Source organism: Notolepis coatsorum (assembly GCF_963971535.1).
Source record: "Notolepis coatsorum genome assembly, chromosome: 18".
Lineage (NCBI taxonomy): Eukaryota > Metazoa > Chordata > Actinopteri > Aulopiformes > Paralepididae > Notolepis > Notolepis coatsorum.
Window position 1 is genome coordinate 88,872,184 of NC_140182.1, and position 19,518 is coordinate 88,891,701.

The 19,518-nt window shown below is 45.5% G+C and overlaps 1 protein-coding gene across 1 annotated transcript in view; it reads left to right on the forward strand.

Moving 5' to 3' along the window:
• Positions 1–19,518, forward strand: part of plxnb2b (plexin b2b) — a 252,668-nt gene that overhangs the window by 48,488 nt on the left and 184,662 nt on the right. The window contains exon 2 of the mRNA XM_084334929.1: positions 1,082–1,260. The gene's annotated coding sequence lies outside the window, so the exon portion shown is untranslated. The remainder of the gene's footprint in view (positions 1–1,081; positions 1,261–19,518) is intronic.

The window sequence follows — 19,518 nt, forward strand, 5'->3', positions numbered from 1 at the left end:
CTGATCTCCCATCTGATCTGCCTTTGTCTTAGTGTCACAGGGAGCAGCTTCCCAGGCTGTTAATTGCCATGGCTGCCGGCCACACTACACCTGTTGCCGTCAGTCCAGCGGTGTGGGAGAGAGAGGTGGCGGGGGGTGGGGGGGGGGGGGGGGGGGGCTGTGGCCTCTGGCCTGGTCAAAAACCCGACCCTGCCAACTCTCCTGGCTGCAGTGCGGAAAATCCACAGGCGGTGTGGGGTGGAGGAGCGGGGTGGAGGTGTGTAGACGGCGTGACGTGTGGATGTGTGTGTTTGTGTGCAAAGGGAGAAAGTGAGCCATTGAATCCCAAGCTTTTTATTCTTGGTTTATATCCTACCACCCCACATCTACAACGCAAAGAGTTTAGATTTATAGATATGTGCATATTACAAGCAAAACGTGTAATAGCTCTTAATTGGAAAAATGTTGATGGACCAAGAATTGGTATGTGGATTAAAGAAATGGCTTCAAATATGTCAATGGAAAAGATGGTGTATATTGTTAGACGTAAACAAAACATTTTTGATAATGCCTGGGGACCATTTGTGTACTTCTTAAAGCATAATACGAATGTTGGGAACTTGCTTCAACAAGAACGGGATTAGGGGGAGTACTGTGGGACAACTCTTATCATTGTGTAAAAACGACAAGAAACACCCTTTACTTAATGTGTAAAACATTTTGGTTGTATTATTATTTATTTATGTTTATTTTTTATTTAAATCTGTATCCTTCCTATGTGAACCTGTTTTTGAAGTTAACTATTATTTTGTGTGGGGTGGGGTTAGGGGAGGGAGAACGGGGTGAAAATGTTTGCTGAATACTGCTCTGCTGATATACATGTTGTAATTTGCAAACTAAAACCCAATAAATATATTGTTAAAAAAAAAGGGAGAAAGTGAGCACGCATGCCCATACACATACAGATGCTGTGCTTGTGCATGTGCTCGCTGGTGATTTTTACAACCTCAGTGATATGTGCATTTGTATTCAACCGCCACTGATGGGTCTCTCCATCTCTCCCTCTCTCCCTTTCTCCCCCTCTCCCTCTCTCCTCATCCAGTGCCCGGGCCCTTAATGAAGCTGGGGGGGGTCAGTAGCAGCGTGTGGCTAATTGGCCAAGTGTGCCCGGGGCTCTGGCTGCCCCGTGATTGAAGTGTCCAGCGAGGGCCCACTGCGCCGCCACCGCCACCCCGCACCACCCTGATCGGTTTCGCACCCCTGTCGTCACCCCTCTCCTCAGTGAGTAGCACACCTGTCACTCACTCACGTTTACAATTTCACTCGGGCTCAATTTTACTTGAATCTCGCACTTACTTCTCACTTGATCGAGGTGCATTTTGTCAGGCTCCACACCTGCCTGTCGGCGTTAAATATTCACATCGTCACCTATTCTGCAGTTCCCTCTCCCTCTCATTTAATTAAATGACATTTCAAACCATTATTTATTCTCAAAATAGACATTGAGGTTTTCCCTCATTTGCAATGCCCTCTCTCACTTTATATATATTTTTATTTACATCCCTGGACTTTTCATTCTACATTTACATTTACATTTAGTCATTTAGCTGACGCTTTTATCCAAAGCGACTTACAAGTTCTGTACGACTTTTACGGAAGGGTACATATTTTAAAGCTGAGTAACAATGACAATCAAACAGTGCTGAAACTTGGGTGTTGCAGTGTTGAGTGCATAGTAGTAAAGACATATTAGTATAGCATGATGATGATGATGATGATAGTATAAGACAGTAAGAAGGTTAGTGTTTTTCATTTCAGATATTGATTGAAGAAGTGTGTTTTTAGTCGACGGCGAAAGATTGGTCGGGTTTCGGCATTCTCACACATTGTACCCAGAATTCTCCTTGTCTTGGCTTCCTCGGCCCGCCCTCACGCTCCTCTCTTTCTCCTCACTTGCCACGGTATAATTCTGGCATTTTTCCATGATCGCCTGTTGGCCAGCGGCCAGGAAAAACCCAACTTGCAGAGCCTTGTTTCTCTTACAACGAGATGTACCATGGTTCTCCTCTGGGTTAACCGGGGGGGGGGGGATAGAGGGGAGACGGGGGAGGAGGAAGGGGGTACCTTTTAATTAGCCTTGCTCCCAACTTTCTACTCGTTAGGGCAGTTGTGGCTCTCATTGTTTGGCTGTCATTGTTCTAGAGGTAGTGAGTGGTGATGCCAGGCTCTGGGGAAGGGACTGAGGGGGGGGGGGGGGGGGGGGGGGGGTGGAAGTGGTTGCAGCTACCTCATAGATAGATGACCTGTCTCACCTGGGAGATACACAGGCTAGGTTCAGCTCCATGCTTCCTCTAAGTGAAACACTACTCACACACACACACACACACACACACACACACACACACACACACACACACACACACACACACACACACACACACACACACACACACACACACACACACACACACACACAACACACACACACACACACACACACACACACACACACACACACACACACACACACACACACACACACACACACACACACACACATACACACATACACACACACACACACACACACACACACACACACACACACACACACTCACTCTACCACTTTCCCCAAACCAATAAGCGGCCATTTTGATGTTGTGCTGTTGGTGGGAGATCGAGATGGCATGTATGTGTGGCAGGAAACAATGGTCCAATTATAAGTCAACTCTAGGCTTGTATGTTAGCACACAACATAAATTCTGTCCCAACTTCATTCGCAGACCAATAAAAGCTCTAGTTTTTTCACTTGTTTACAAACAGCTATACAAAATTTTTATCTGGACTCGAAGCTCATAATATTAAGATTCCCCAGTAATTACACTTTAGACAGACAGCTAGACTTTGTTCATACTTAAAGTGGAAAATTACAATTCCCATGAGTCTCTCTGTTGCGAAGAGACAAATCATTATCATTAATGTGGATGTACATGGCAAATGTGGGAGCAAGTCTTACTTTTGCAAGTCACAAGTAAATGTCAAGTCGTGACAGTGACACTCAAGTCCCAAGTCAAGACTCATGTGAAGACAGGCCAGTCTCAAGTCGAGTCACAAATCTGAAACTTGGGGTTTTGAGTCCTTAACATGTCCTAGTGTGCTCTTTACCAAATTGAATGATATTTCAACATTTTCAAACCAACAAAGTAGGCTAATAGTTAGTAGCAGTGTTAGGGGAAGTTACTTGAAAAAATGTAATGTACTACATATGACTTATTAGTTACTCTCAATTAAATGTAGTATATTGAAATTCTTTATTAGGAAAACCCCTTTTCGAGAGGGTCCCAAATTGTATGCAATGTAATACAGAAACAGAACACTTAAAACACAAAACTAAAACAAAATAATAGAAGAAACGCATACAAAAACATACAACAGAACAAGTAAACATCCACATCCACAGCAGCCACCTGACGATGCCACCGCAGGGCAAACGAATATGCTTACCCCGCGATGACACCGCCAGGCAGCCGCCGCGAGAAAGGCCCAACAAAACATCCACTGCAGGCTCCCTATGACGCCGGGGCCCTTCCGCGTCCTCGAGCCGGGCCCCAAGAACTTTGTGGTGGACATGGGGGGGAATAAGGAGCAGATCTCAGTCGATCGTCTTAAGCCTGCTCATGTGGTCGAGCCGGTGGAACTGGCTCAGCCCCGGCGTCGGGGCCGGCCACCCAAGTCTTCCCCTGTCCCATGCCCTCCGGCCGTTGTTACCCCTACCTTTCCACCGACGAAGCCTCGGTGGTGGCCCCTTCCTTCCACGTTCCCTGTGACTGTTAAATACAGTCGTTATGGCCGCGTATTCAGACCTCCTAAAAGAGACTGAAGACACTGGGTGCACTGTTTTGGGGGGTTGGTACGGGTTTATTGTGTTCAGTTCCGTTTATTTTGTGTTGCACTGAATGTCGATTCTGAATGTTCGGGGGGGGGGGGGGGGGGGGGGGGTGGACACTAGATGGAGGTGTCTCACCTCAGAATGGACACTGATTGGGTGGTAAGGAGGAGTTGACTTAAGGGTGTGGCTGTACCTTGGTTCTGTTGGATTTGTTTGGAAGTAAAGCTCAGAGACTCAATACTCCTTTTGCTAGTCTCATTACGACTCAGTACTCCTTTAATCAAGTCACTTTCTATGTCCTTCCATTTTACATTATAGTTAGGATTGCACCAACACACCAATGGTCTTAGTTGGGCTGCATAATATTAATCTTTAAGGCCAGGGAGAGCCATTCCCCCATTATCTTTTGATAGTTTCAGTGTTTTGAGTCTAAATCTAGGTATTTTCCCCTGCCATACAAATCTTGAAATCATTTTATCCCACTCTGTTAATTGTTTCTGGGTGACCTCCACAGGCAATGTCTGGAAGAGATACAGTAACCTTGGTAAGACAGTAATTTTTATCTATTCTAGAGCTCAGGCCTAGGAAAGGCAGCAAATCTTTTGGTATTTCTACACCATTTGATGTCGTATTTTTCTGTTATTTCTTGGGATGGGTTGTAGCTATTGAATGTTTTTTTTTTACATTCAGTTTGTACCCTGATAATGAACCAGACTCTTCATCAACACAGGGAGTGATTCTTGTTGCGTCAAATATATATATACATTATCCGTGAATAAAGATATTTTATGTACCCCCCCTGTCATATCCTTCCCATTGATGTTAGTATTATGTAGGGATGGACATATATTTTTGAATATTCAAGTAGTTTAGTAAACATTTGTTTAAATGCGAATATCGTTTTGTCAAAAAAATAATGTCCCTTGTTTTTCCCGGCAATTACACTGTGTATTGTATTGAGATGGGACCCTATTAACACATTGAGTGCCACACCCCTTCCGGGAAGTGCATCTGGCCTTGCCGTCCATTAACCCCATGTAAACGCTCACATTGTTTGTGAGCTAACCCTATATTTTATATTATAGCTATGGGTCTAATAACGTCGTCGATTGTCAGTGAGTTGCTTCCAGTCAACGTGCAAAAAACTGATTCTTTTTTCATCCGTACATTTCCGTTTTATACCGTTTTTAATATGAATATAGTTTGGGTGCTTCTGAGTAATTCCAGGAAAAAGACGCGATAACAGCGTTTTTTGTGTAATTCAATAAACACGTTGTCATTTTTCGCCTGATTATTGAATCTTCCTGAAATCAATGCTAGATTATCATTATTATGTCTCCTCGTGCATACATGAAATGGACCCTGGAGCGCGGCGCTGCCCCCCCCTCCTGCACCCAACGGTAAACAGCCACACACAGCACACACAGACAGCTTCAATCGTGGTAGAAAAAAATATCAGATCAACGCAAGATTGGATAATACCTGGTCTCTGATGTAATGCAAAAAATAATCCAATTATCTGATCGCCATTCCAGTTATTCACAGCGATCCTGTCTCCGACGTTATTGGGCATTGCACATGAACGGGCGGGCGGGGTCAGTTGTCCAAGTCAAGTCAAGAGTTTTATTTGTCACGGCATACAGGGCATACAGTGAAATGCGGGTGGTCATGCCCGCAGCGATTGTGCAATAATACAAGTAATAAAACTAAGACATGTACATAAAGTTTAAAATGCATGGTAAAAGACATGCTAAGGTCCTGCGATAGTGCAATACAGTGTTAAGCTACAGATGAGGCACTGGGTCTTATGTACAATACTATACTATACAATATACAGTTATACTATATATCCTTATGCTATCTTGCTATATCCATCTATTGCTATACAAGAACCACTCCCATTCTTTATTTTTTATTAAAAAAAATGTATAAAGTAAAGTGACCTTTTCATTTGTAAAGTGACCGTTTGGTGTGAGCGTGTGCAGCATGTGTGTGTGTGTTCATGCTAAAGTGACTGTTAGTGTGTGAGCGTATACAGTATGTGTGTTGTGTGTGTGCTCATGTGTGCTTGTGTGTGGAGAGTTCAGTGTTCAAGACTGATGGCCTGGGAGAAGAAGCTGAGCCGAAGTCTCTCTGTCCTAGTTGCTGTTGTGCGTTTGCCTGACCGCAGCAGCTTGAACAGGCTGTTGTTGGGGTGGTGAGGGTCTTTCATTATTCTGCAGGCTCTGGATTTGCACCTCTTGTTATATAAGTCCTGCAGGGGTGGTAGTGCAATACCCGTAGTACGCTCAGCTGAGCGCACCACTCTCTGTAGGGCCTTCTTGTCCTGTCCCTTGCTGTTTCCATACCAGGCAGTGATGTTTCCAGTCAAGATGCTCTCTACAGCTCCAGAGTTTGAATTGATTGAATTGATTGAAAACTTTATTAACAGATTGCAGAATGGGTACAGTACAGTACAGCTCAATACATACAATTGTTAAGGGGATGCAGACCAGAGAAAGACTTTCGTCTTGTTTACATCAGGGTCCCCCATTTTCAATTCATCATAAGAGGAAGAAGGACTGGAGTGGAGTATCTTCCCCGATACTCTGAACTTCCTTAACTGTCTCAGGTGGTAGAGGTGCTGCTTGTTATAATAAGTCCTGCAGGGGTGGTAGTGCAATACCCGTAGTACGCTCAGCTGAGCGCACCACTCTCTGTAGGGCCTTCTTGTTCTGTGCCTTGCTGTTTCCATACCAGGCAGTGATGTTTCCAGTCAAGATGCTCTCTACAGCTCCGGAGTAGAAGGACTGGAGTATCTTCCCCGATACTCTGAACTTCCTTAACTGTCTCAGGTGGTAGAGGCGCTGCTTCGCCTTTTTTTTTGTAGTAGCCATCCCTAAAAGTGTGTGTTTTGCCGGAGTGTTTAGGACCTGCCCCCACGCCGCAGCTCGGTAGAGAAAAGACACTACAACATTTCTAATGGAGTGCAATAGCGGCCGAAGGCGTTAGAGGGCGGTATAAGACCGTCTGCCAGCTCAGACACACTCAGAACAGTATGCACAAGGTGCCCCGCTGAATTATGAATGGCAATAGCAAATAAAATAAATACAGTGAGAAAAATGTAGATCTACGTTTCCGGCACTCAACTGTCGGGCGACAGAAACGTAGTTCTACATTAACGGCACCCAAAGGGTTAACACATCCAGTGCCGTTCACGAGAATTCGCGTTTCTGTGCCCCAACGGTTCAGTGCCAAAAAACGAAGATTCTCGTTTCTGGGTAGTTTTTCCTTTTTTTCAATTTTAATACCCGATTCATTCTCAGGGTGCTGTGTGTTGGCTGAAAAATGCATAGTGGGAATCCGAAGGTGCAGTACCAGCCACATCCTACCAGGCGGCGGCATCGAGCTACATTTCTAACATTGTATCCCCAGCTGTGGAATGACTCCAGGTCTCAGATTTAATTTCTTGTTCTCGGCGAAGCACACAGTTCAGCTAGTTACATCGAAGCCCGTCAATTATGCTTGATCCGTATGTTATGGTCGTTTATAACGTCGATCAAATGGGGATTGGATCTACCAGATGGCGATCAAGAAATTGGAATATTCTTTTTGGATTACTTTCGGCCGAAGGTACGAGCGATTTTTCAATTTCAATATTTTCATTTATAATGCGCCCCCCAGCCAATTTTTACATCAGTCCGGGGCGCAGCCCGGCGGAAAAAAGAATATGAATAAATAGACAGGACAATGGAGATAGGGAACCAGGCAGACAGACAGACAGAGAACATAAAACACCTCAGACAGTCACACAACACAACAGCAAAGTAACTCAATGATCATCTAGAGCGAAAAGGTGGGTTTTAAGCAAGGCCTTGAATGTCTGTATGGTGTTGGCAGACTTGATGTTGAGAGGGATCTTATTCCACAGTGTCGGCGCCATCAATTTTGTCACCAGTTTGGCCCGCAGGACCCTCAGACACAGTTGGTCATTCGATCTGAGGGATCTGGAGCTGACGGGTTGGACCAAGAGTTCCTCAATATAGGCCGGAGCGAGACCATTGAGGGCTTTGTAAACAAAGAACATGGTTTTTAATTTGATTCTCTTCCTCACTGGGAGCCAATGGAGAGAGACAAGGACTGGGGAGATGTGGTCCTTCATTCTGGTGCCTGAGACCAGCCTGGCAGCAGCATTTTGGTTTTGTCAGGAAGACCAGAATAGAGGGAATTGCAGTAGTCCAGTCGTGAGAAAATGAGCATGATGATGACTTTATGAAGGTCGCTGGGGGAGAGGAAGGACAACCATCGGAAAGGAAATACGCCCTAGCTTGGTGTGTTAGCGTTAGCAATGACAGTAGCCGGCTAGCTTGCTAGTTGGACTATCTCACGTTCGCTATTAATTAAAAACAAAACCATACGTCAACGTGGAAGCTCAGACATTTCAAGTAACTTTTGGAATGCATGCTCTTGTTCCTGGAAATAACGTTAGCCTGCTGCAACTCGCACATTTCTAGCTGTTGGCAATGACAGCAGCCAACTAATGTTAGCTGCTCGCTTGTGTGATTGTGTCACGTTCGCTATTAGTAATCGGGGGGTTAGTAATCGAATAGTTCCCAGTGACTTTCGAATATAGTCATCTTGTGAGTTTTGCCCATTCCTGTTATGGAGTGGACTTGCTGGACGACCCTGTCGACAGCCCCTTTCTAATATGAATATTATTAGAAATATTTACCCTTGCTGATGGTTTGTCATATAACATCTGAATGCTCATAATTCTAATCTTGTGAAATCGAAATCTTTGCAACACTTTGTATAGAAATTTCCATCTAACTGAGTCGAGTGTTTTTTCTGCATTTTTCCCTACCTGGATTGATACAACTTCTTCCAACTGACACAGTATGTGTCTCTAATATGCAATGAGCTTCTAACACTATCCTGCATCTGTCTTTGCGTTATGAACCCCATCTGGTCCGTATTGATAATCCCCGGTACGATCTTCTCTATTTTCTTGACTATAATATGTAAACAGTTTGTAATCCTGATTTGAGGCTGATTGGCCTGAAATTGGCACAGTCTAGTTTATCTTTGCAGTCTTTCGGTCTTATTGAAATTGCAGCTTCCCTCCACGATGCTCCCTTTTGTAACACCCAGTTGAAAGTGTTCAGTTGAACGTTTTTTTTTTATAATGATTTTGTCAAGTCCAGTCTGAAGTCATCAAATTCCTGACTAGAGTATGACTCGAGTCCAAGTCATGTGACTTGAGTCCACACCTCCGGTACTTGGGGTCCATTGTTCGTCACCACCTCACAGGCTCTTAAGTATTTTCTGGTGCTTGCTGTAAAATCCAAAGAGGCTGCAAAGCCTCAAGACTTGGTAGTTTACTAGCAGGATGTAGCGGCCCATCTGTGGGGGGCTTAACTCACCAGACGACAGCTCCCTTTCTCAGTCTGCTTCACCATAATCAGCTGTTTGCTTAGGTCAGATCCCCTGTGCTCCACTTTCCACCATCACTTCTCTCCCATGCCTGCCTGCCTGCCTGGTGTTAAAGGGGCAGTTCACCAAAAATTCAAGAATAACATTAACTATCCATCCAGATAGATAGCACACAAAAAAATACTTTTGAAGATTTCCATAAATCGTGACCTGGTTACTCCCCCATTCATTATTTTGCCTACTGCTCCTTTAACACTATGCAAGATATGGCTCATTTGACACGTAGGGTGTCCCAGGTGACCATTCAGCTTGCACTGAATTAATAGCGGGTTGGAAACTTGGGCGAAGAGCAGCTTTGCTCGAGGTGCCTCCACTACGTTTGTGATCCAAAAGACAATGCATAAAAAATTCAAATGCATTTTTCCCCCCCAGCTTTTGGTTCAGTGTTTTCCTTCTCTCATGCTCCCTTCGCCTTGCATCCCAGAAGGCCGTAAATGTCATGGTAATGTCATGCTTTTTGGTATCCGCGAGGATTAGGAGGTGTCAATCATTTCCCCCATGGGGCTTTGCCTTGGCAGAGCCCTGGAGCAGAGAGGTGCTTGGGGGATGAATGCATTAGGATTCACACGAGTGAACAAAAGCTCTCTGTTTTCAATCTGCCTTTTTTTGTTTTGTTTCAGGGATGTTGTTTGGTGTGAGGGGTGGTTACCCCCATTTTCTCTTTGTTTCCCCCTGGATGACTTTGACCTTCGTTGTATCTGCTGTGTTCATAAATAGATGTAGCAGTACTGTCTATCTCTATGTCATGTATGTCATATATGTCCTGATAAATTGAAAATGGGGGACCCTGATGTAAACAAGACGAAAGTCTTTCTCTGGTCTGCATCCCCTTAACAATTGTGTGTATTGAGCTGTACTGTATTTGTAACCATTCTGCAATCTGTTAATAAAGTTTTCAATCAATCAATCAATCATTCACAAGACAAGAAGCACATACATTGGTGACGGCTGACATGAAATGAAGGTGTATTGTACACGGTTCCAAGCACTAATGTGACTTGTCATTACAGGTTGGCATCATTCGTTCCTGTGTGAACATTTTAGTCCCACATTTCAAACGTGTTAATTTAAAGGATTATAGCCTACAGAAATCCACAGGAATGCACAATCTCTATAAAGAGCTGTTAACGAGATGGTTAGCACTTTTGGCACTTAATATTCTAAAGGGAAAGCCAATGTAAAATTATTTCCCAAAAAGGCTCCACGTTCTTTAAGATATTGCCCATGGCGATACCCGAACGGTGACACTTGTGAAGTTGGTTCAGGTTAATCAAGTGGGGAGAAAGCTGCCCAACATCAAAAGTATTCCTTGTGACATTTAAAATTACTCCGGATATAAGTATGCATCCCCTAAGATGAGAGTGAATAATTCATTTGTCACACTGAATCAAAGCGATGATTCTGTCTTTGATGCCTGTGATCTGTGGGAAGGAAGACTTAAATAATCGGGGCAGTGGTCCGTCAGTGACAAGAAGACTGGACACACCGTTATTGTAATCTGAAGCGAGTTGCTATGCTGAGGTCAAAGTAAGAAACCATGTTTCGCATTTTAGATACAAAAAAAAACATGGTTATTATGTTTTTTTTTAATATTTTTTGTATCTGCGTAAAGCTGTTAGCGCTTTCTTTCCTCTGCAGTGATAAATATATAATAAAATTCCAAGCATAAAAAATGTATCATTACCGATGCAAGGATAGCCAGCAGATGCTTCGCTAACACCTTCAGAGTGTGTAAAACCCGAGCAAAGCATTGCCGTTAGCCTCCAGGCTTACCTGCTAGATGATTTGCTAAATCAGAACATGACTGTATCACCAGCCTGCTTTTTAGATGTTACTCATCCAACACTGGAAGTTCCAGATAATAATCTATCTAAATAATCTAAAACCCCTTGTTCCTCCTTACTCGCCCCCTCTCCCCCGCCTCCTCGCTCCCTCCCCAACCTCAACGTGGTGCTGCAGCCCTCCAGTACTCCATCACCCCCTGTGAATATCCAAGCTGTCGAGGCTAACTGGGTTCCGTCTCTCTTGCCAGGCACGGTTGGAACAGATCCGGCCTCCGGGCCACAAGTGCTGCTCCACTCCAGACCCTGCAAACAAGGCCTGCCCCCCGATCTCTTGTACAAACTTCATCGGTTCTGTGAGAGTGCTCGTCCTTTTGGAGCGTGATAGCCTTACGTGCTTTAGCGCTTACCGAGCCTGAGTCGCTGTTTTGGGCTGTTTTTTTGTGTAGTTTTTTTTTGTGTTTGGGATGAATGCGCAGTGACTCGCGAAGAGATGGACAGACTTTGTAAATCAACAAGGCTCATGTTTATAGAGCTCTGCATTGATGATATGCATCAGTTGAACAAACACGACCACCGTGTTTGATTTTCCCTACGTGAGGATCATCGTTCCTCTCAAGAGTTCTGTGAAACTAGATAGATCTGTCCAGGGGAGAGACACAGAATCTTAACAACACGATGCATAAGAAGAACTGTGTCGTTGAAAAGGACCAGAACATGGGCTTTTGTAGGATCGGTGCGACTGCCCCGCCTTGTAAGGAGATGGCAGTGCTGGGCCATGACATATTTCTCCGGGGGGAACACAGTGTTGTATTGGTTATCTCTCAGATGATGGTATAGGGAGGGCCTGGCTGCAGAGTGTAATCGGCCATCTGCACCCCGGGGGCTGAGAAATGTGGCCGTCAGGCTTTATGGGAACATAAGCTAAACAGCCAGACCCACTTTAGGAGGAGTCGCGTTGAAAGACAGACTCCAGACGAGCCTCTCAAACTGTTTCGTGTCAGAACAGACGTACAAATCTCCTCAACGATCTGCCAAGATTCTGCAGGAATCACTGGAGCAAGAATAGCAGAGTTCCACCCCCCCCCCCCCCCCCCCCCCCCCCCCAAAAACCCCTCCTCACCTCTTTCTCTCTCGTACTCCTCCCCCCAACCGTCATTGGACGCCGCTTGGCAGCACTGGGTGATGGGAAACATCTGCAGGAGTGTGTGAGTGTGAGTGTGAGTGTGTGTGTGTGTGTGTGTGTGTGTGTGTGTGTGTGTGTGTGTGTGTGTGTGTGTGTGTGTGTGTGACTGGTTGAGTGAAAAGGCTACACTCGCCAGATAGAAACAGAGAGGGATTGTTTTTTTTTACCGTATTTATTTATTTATTTATTTATTTATGTATTTCTTTTGGCAGCAGAAAAGTCAATTACTCTTAACACAGATCTGGCAGAGAAATTGATGAAATATGCATTAAAATATAACCTGTCCTGATGCCAGAAAAAAAGTATTGTTTGAGCATGCTGTTTTTCTTTTAGAATCAATTGTACTTCTCTCTGTTGAGAGATATGATGAGCAGGAGAGAGTGGAAAACAAGAGATGATGATGTACTTCCTGTACAGCTCAATTACTTCCTGTAGTTTGCCGAGCCGGAAGGAAAGGCAACCCCCCCTCCCCCCAAAAGGTTTCAAACTATAACCATTTTCTTGACCACAGTGACAGTGCTATCTGTTCCCTTGTTGACAAGCATATGGTCGGTACAATTAGAATACTGCCAAGCAGAGGAATTCAGCAGGTCCTTTGCACTCCTCTCTGCAGCTGCCAGTGATCTGACGGCTCAGAGTCACTAAAGTCTCTTTTTATTTGGATGTGTGCGGCTATATAAATAATGAAATGGAGCCAGTAATTGGTGGTTCTTGGTAATTAGGACCAGGCTGTCAGCTAGCTAAGTTGTCGCCTCAGTCTGATGGTGCTGCAGCAAGGCCAGTAATTACTATTATCTGTGGGAGTTGTTGACACAACAATAATCCCGTCCTCAGCCAGGATAGCAGGGTTTATGTTTGCTGCCCCTATTTTTAAGAGGGATTGAGGCATGATATTTTCAAAGAATTAATCTTTTAGCAGTTGTGTGTTAATATCCATCAAGTAGTCAACAGCCAGGCTGGCATGGTCGTGAATGTTCTGCCCGGCGACTCTGCGGGAAGCGAGACCGCATTTTCATTAGTCAAACAGTTTGACACTTTCCCTGCCCAACGGTGTGACGCCCGACCATGAACGGCATTATCAACCATCTCAGTGGGTTTTCTTAATACCCCCTTGTAATCCTTTCATTTCATTCATGGATACCTCCGTGGTTATTCTGGGCCCCCATTCTCTCCTCCCGTTCCATCGCGCCAGACTCAAAGTGTTCACTCATTGCACGTCAGATCCACACACGGTGTGTAGACACATAGGGGGATGGACAATATATCCGTCATATTAGGACGATCCTTCCTGGTAGGGGATGATAACGTGCCCTTGCTGGAGTGAAATCCTGAAGTTGCCCAGCAAGACTAACTAGCGCAGCATTTACCCCGGGAGATGGAGGAGGGTCTCGGAAGCACTGGGTAAACGGGCGACATTCTCCCCTCCCGTTACGCACAGTAACGATCTTGTATAGACTTACAGTAAATGTGTTTCTGGTTTGTTTCTTTCTCCAAGGAAAGGTAGGGATCGTGGTTGTAGGGCTGCTGCATTTGATACAGGGAGCCATGGGTAAGAAAACTGTTGACTAGTCTTCTGTTTTCGCCCGGGCATAGCGTTGGTAAATTGCATTGGCTCTGAATTAAACATGTGGCACCTCGTTGCTTCGGGCGTGATGGACATTCAAATGTATTGCGGGCTCGAGAAAATGGGTTTTTAAGTAGGCTATTTATGGGGAAGATATTGTATTCATTTGATTATAATAAAACATCCATTATGTTCCGAGCGAACAGCAGAGGGGGAGAGCAGACGGGAGCTCAAGGTTACCGACTCCGCGTCGGCTCTCAAGGAAAAGAACAGGGTCCTCCTGGTTATTAGTTTCCTTTCTAGGGGTGTGCAGATCCTGGCGATACGGTTCGCGGGGAGTAATAAAGAAATATATCTGTTTTTATTGTGCCTCGGCGACAGCGTTATGTTTGGACCTAGCATAAAGAGCTGGAGCATGGCATAAAATGATATTATGGCCCATTAGGCAGGAGCCCGAGCTAAGCGACGCTAGCGGTAACGGAGGGCCGAGGGGTAATGGGGCCAGGGCGTATTGTCTGTGATCTGCTCTCCTGCTTCTTGCTGATTGAATCGTCTCCATCAGTGGCACTCCATCTCCCGGGGAAGCAGGGGAGAGGAGAGGTGATCTTGGGCTGAAGACATCGCTCTGTCAAACCTGGGAGACGAGAGGTGGTGGGTGGGGGGCGAGGGGTGGGACCAGTGGGGACTCTTATTCTGAAATGTGAGAGGTGAAATTACATCCAGACATCATAGCCGGGTCAGCGCACAGCCCTGTCTCCACCTGGCGTTAGGTTCCGATCGGGGGGATCCGATCACAAGTGGACTGCAGAAGGTGGGAACACACCCAAGGCACATTCAGAGGCAGTCTGGCCACATTCTGTTTGCAGTGTGTACGCAAATGCATCCTGGGCCACATTGAAGGACCGCCTAACAACTACGTCATGTGTTCTAGAGTCGTGCCTAACCTTTTTCTGTATAATCTTATGCTGAACGCAGATCATGCGAAAATGTCTGCTCTCCCTTATCCAATATCCTGTCCAAGGCACTTCTTTTAATTGCGGTTATTTTTAAAAATGGCCCAACTTGGAGTAATGTTCCCATCATTCCTTCCACCCCCAATAGAATCCACCCCTTATTGATTGGTTTTATGCCTCATCATATAGGGGAGGGAGAAAACGTCACTGATATGCAGACAAGCAGAAATATGCAGTTTTTACCCCCCCCCCCCCCCCCCCCCCCCCCTGGATTCTGGTAGGGCTAAGGTTTTCTAATGCTGGTTAATTAACATAAATGGAGTTCCTTTGCCATAATAATTATTAATATAACACTAAATAAAGCTGCCAGGTTGAGAGAACCCATAGGTTTATGCATATTCTTCCTTGTTTCATTTAGTCCTGCTTACTGAATTATGACTATTGTGTTTTCAGAATCAAGTGAGCTTGCACATATAGAAGGACTTCGTCTTGGTCATTTGGTGCATCAACTCTGCTGGAAACCCCATATAAAATATTTGTGTTAAAAGTTAGCGAGAAGTATTGGTATACTGGGCAAGACTAGATATATCCTGAATCAGAAAACTCTATATACATTATATTGCACACTCATTGTACCATATCTATCATATTGTGTTGAAACCTGGGGAAATACTTATAAAAGCAACTTACAAAAGATATGCACACTGCAAAAAAGAGCCATACGGATAGTACATCATGGTAGATATTTAGATCACACAAATAGTCTGTTTGTAAAGAGTCAAACATAAAAATTCATGAACTTAATAGAATTCAAATCTGCACAAATTGTGTTTCTGGCAATAAAAAACAAATTACCAAGCAACATTAAAAAAAAATCATGGCTAGAGAGAGTGTTTATAATTTTAGAGGGACATTAGCTTTAAAGCAACCTACGGTACGTACAACTCTTAAAAGTATGTGCATTGCAGTTTGTGGGGTATCACTCTGGAATGGTCTGGATGCCAGTATAAAATTAATAAAAAATATCAATCAATTTAAAGGTAGCTATAAACAAGCACTTATGGACACATTATAAGAGAGAGGAGCTTGAGCAGTAATGTGACTGCCTAATACATATTTTTTCTCATTTGGATATTTGGATATATAAAAAACTGTACTTTTATTTTATTTTTCATTATTTGTTATATTATTTTTATTAAATTATAATGTCAAATATTGTAAGGAAGGGGCAGGGCTTGATAAGTTGTTTTACTTCCCCCTGTTCCTTATCGAACACTTATTGTATGGAAATAGTCTGACTATTTACCTTTTTGTTTTTTAAACTTGTTTTATGTTTCTATGTTCGAGACAAATCAAAATCAAATCAAATTTTGCTTGCTTGGAAATTCAATGTCTGATCGTTCTGACATTCTGTCACCTGGAGAGTGGTTTTATTATCTGCGTCGCGTTCCCTGTATCTTACTAGCTTTCGGGTCATTTGGATAATGGAAAAGCTAAATAGCTGTAGGCTAATACACAATATGAAAGGAGAATAAGTGAATAGCCTCACCTGTACTATAAATGGCACTGTTGTGCGCGGATCATCTCCCTTCCTTATTAATTTCAAATGTGAAGGTGATGAGAGAGAGAGGGGGGGAATCGAGACGAGCAGTGCATAACGTTATAATGAAAATCATAACTGGCCAGAGGGTTAGTGTGTAGTCTCTCTAAATGAAAGGAAGTTCACACATTGTAAATTGTAATGGAAACACTGCATGTGCTCTATTACATTATCTAATTTGCGTGCATCTTTATGTAAGCCTAAGTGTTTGTTTGCATATTGTGCGTTGGAAGCGCACGAGGAGAGAGAGAGAGAGAGAGAGAGAGAGAGAGAGAGAGAGAGAGAGAGAGAGAGAGAGGAGGAGGGTCTCTACTCACAGTAGGGAGGGGGTGAGAGTGAGAGAGAGAGAGGGTGAGAGAGAGAGAGGGGGAGAGAAAGAGACTCAGGTGTTCTAGTCTGAAATAGACTCATTGTCTCTGACTGTGTGTAAGAGCGGGGACCTGGTGCAGATAAATGGCGATAAACAATTGTCAGGTTCTATATATACCTGTATAGCCAGACGTTTCTCTTTCTTTCTTTTTTTGAATTTTTACGGGGCCAAGCAGTCGCTGGCTCACTTATGCGTAGCGTCCAGCCGTGAACGATGCTCCCAGGGTTGGCTGTCTGCTGACCTCGTGTCTCTGGAGCTCCGGAGACCTGACCCCTGTCTTTCTCTGGGGCCTCGCCCCGTGGACACCATCAAGGCAAAAACGGGGAAAAAACAGCGGGAGGTTTATATCAGAGGAAGGTTCTGCCCCTGACCGACGGAGCCTTTCAAAGCAGACGCCCAGGGCACCGCTCCTTCTCCACATGGGGTGAAAAATGGAGCTGGGGAGGAGGTAAGGGCAATAAAGCGAGCATACCGAACCGCTAAGGAATGTTCTACGGGGAGCTCTCCTACACCTCTGACCCCCTCTCCTCTTCCTCCTCCTCCTCCTCCTCCTCCTCCTCCTCCTCCTCCTCCTCCTCAGCCCACCTCCACCCTCATCCCCCCCGTCGACCTTTTTTCCAAGTCGTGTGTTATGAATAGACCGGGCTTTGTGCGCCGGGGTGCAGTTCTTTTCTCCGCTCCCCCGGACAGGCGGCGCGGCAGAGGCCGGGCTCAGCCGGTAATATGAAACGAGCAGGCGAGGAATCTCAGGCATTCTGAACGGAACCAGATGTGCGTTAGTCTGCTCGTTCGGCCTCATGTCATCTCGCATGTGTGCCCCCGCCGTGCGCCGCTCACACACGCGAAGACACAGAGACAACAACACGCGCACATGCCAGAGAGATGGAGCCAGCCAGAGAGAGAGAGAGAGAGAGAGAGAGAGAGCCTGTGGGCAGACTGGCCTTCATAACAGATAACCAGATGATATGATAAGAAACCAGCTTAACCATTTCACCAGTAAAGAGCACAGCGGGTCTGTTTATGTTTGCATAGCAGAGGCCAGTGGTCCTCCCTCCTCCTGGATTATCACTCTCTAGTTGATGCTTGATGCTTGTACATATGTTACCACATCGACCCCCCCCCCCCCCCCCCCCGGAAACGCAAAGCATTAGAGGGACGTTTCATCATGTCTGAGGTGCCTGATCTCCTCTCTCTCTCACACGTGTCAGGGTGGTGTTTCATGTGTTTCTGGGTTAATTTAGTTTCCCCCTTCAATAAGCCGTTTAATGCCCCCAAAGTGAAAAATGCCAGTTAACTCCCCCAGCTGGTCTCCGGCATTACAGGCCTGTTGCGTAAGTAGTGACCCCGGGGCCGCGGATGAAGTGGCTAGATCGTTTCGGAGTGACAACAACGCATAAACGCTGCTCCAATCTATTCCTTAGTCTTGAAAAGCAGCGTTTCTCCTTTTATTTTCCTCAGCAAAGCTCTGCCTTCAAAGGAAGTGGAGTTCATTGGTGAGGGGAGCCTTGGAATGTGTGACTAAGTGTGTGTCTCTGTGTTTCATATCATATGTGCCTGTGTGTGTGCGCGAGTGCCTGCTGCCCGAACATGTAGGCCTCTATCAGCCATCAGCACAGGAAATGGGCAGCCGTTTTTCGCTTTGAAGTCCCTGCAGAGTTTTCCGCTATTCTCACTATCTCCGGAGACACAAGGCGACAGACCTGCCCACCCCTATGCTGCTGCCCCCACCCCCGCCCTCCTGCCAACAACCGAGCCCCCCGCCCCCGCCCTCCGTGCCTCGCAAACCGACTGCCTGTTAGAATGCAGAACAAGTGGCCCGAGCATGGGAGCCCTGACTGCCACAGGGCACCAACCCCACCACCACCCCCGCCACGCTCGCCTGAAAAGGCTGAGAGGGCACTGGTAATTGCATTTTCCTCCCCTCCATGTAGAAAGTCAAATGTAAGATGGGTCGAATAGCAAGATTCAACCCCCCCCCCCCCCCCATCACCACTCCACCACCCTCCTCTCTCTCTCTCTCTCTCTCTCTCTCTCTCTCTCTCTCTCTCTCTCTCTCTCTCTGTCTCTGTCTCTCCACCCTCTACCTCACCTGTAACCCCACTATTTTCTTTTCTTCGGCTCTCCCCTTCTCACATGTCTGCGATTTGCGAGGAGTGTGTTGAGATGAAATTAATTGGGTCGCAGTTTAACAGCGATGGCGGGCTCCTGTGGCTCGCTGCTGTCTGGTGCGTGATGGGAGCAGCTCTCGGCACTGTGGTGGGCTGCTAAGAACCAGGAGGTGCTTCTGTTGCCGTGCTGTGCCATCCTTGTGGTGGGCGGGGGGGGGCTACCTACCTACCTACTTGACACACCTTTACCTTGATGATGCATCATTGCGCATGCACACACACACACACACACACACACACACACACACACACACACACACACACACACACACACACACAAACACATATGCGTACACGCATAAACAACAAATATATCTTTACCCCAGTGGCTCATACATTATGTATTTGCATGGCTCAGAGTGAGAGAGGTGGTGGGGTGCTTGCTGAGGCAGCGTGCCTATGCAGGGTGTGGTCTAAATCTGGGTGAGGAAATCCCTCAGTTGAGTTACGGCATGTTAATAAGGCACGTGTCACTGAGTGGAAACTCTTTCCAACCCCCATGTTGTGCAACAGAGCACCACAGTTTACATATAAACCAGTGACTAATGTCTAGACA